Source organism: Myotis brandtii, unplaced genomic scaffold (assembly GCF_000412655.1).
Source record: "Myotis brandtii unplaced genomic scaffold, ASM41265v1 scaffold781, whole genome shotgun sequence".
NCBI lineage: Eukaryota > Metazoa > Chordata > Mammalia > Chiroptera > Vespertilionidae > Myotis > Myotis brandtii.
The window spans coordinates 456,169-456,983 of record NW_005371136.1 but is presented as its reverse complement, the minus strand read 5'-3'; the positions used below and the strand labels follow the sequence as shown (position 1 = coordinate 456,983).

The window sequence follows — 815 nt, the reverse complement described above, 5'->3', positions numbered from 1 at the left end:
TGATCGATGTTTCTCTCTCATTAATGTTTCTAACTCTCTATCCCTCTCCCTTCCTCTCTGTAAAAAATCAATAAAATGTATTTTTAAAAAATAGAGTAAACATATTTTTGAGAAATATGTTCAAAACACTGTTGAAAACAACTTTATTCCAGAAAAGAAAATAAAAGTCCATCATTTCCATGATACCAGTAGCAATCAGTAACTCATGCCCTGAAGTATTAAATAAACTAAGATTCTTCCTACTCTACCTACCCTACATGAGGAGAAAAGATGCAACAATATATAACAGAAAGGAGACAAAAAGTTACCAGGGACCACTGAAAAGAAAAGTGAGTGAAACTAACCCAATTTCTATCATACCTTCTTACACCAGAGCATCCTATATGACTAACTGAAAGGCCACTTTCTGGACATGATGAAAGACCAAAGCATGAGCTATTAATGTAACAAAATAAACTCTGCTGTGCAAGTGAACTCTGCAGGTAACACAAATGAGACAAACAACTTATAGGGAACTAGAAGTTTGTTACCTTATGTTTGACATGGTTAATGCCCACAAATGCAGCCACAGCCTAGTGGTACCATTCAGGCATTATGGACCAAAAGTGTTCATGTGAATATCAACAATGAAATAAAACAAAAGCATTCTACATTCAAGGCAAACTTATAGAAATCTAAAAGTGCCTGATTAATGAGTTCCAGAGCACAAGAAAATACTTTACATTGCTAATTCATTGTAATCAGCATTTCACTAAATCCTCAAATCTAAAAATGAAAAGAGGTTTTAACCAATGGACATGGACAACAGGGGGATG

The 815-nt window shown here is 34.5% G+C and overlaps 1 protein-coding gene across 4 annotated transcripts in view; it reads right to left on the bottom strand.

Moving 5' to 3' along the window:
- Positions 1-815, bottom strand: part of ADAM10 (ADAM metallopeptidase domain 10) — a 165,528-nt gene that overhangs the window by 20,755 nt on the left and 143,958 nt on the right. The window lies entirely within an intron of this gene.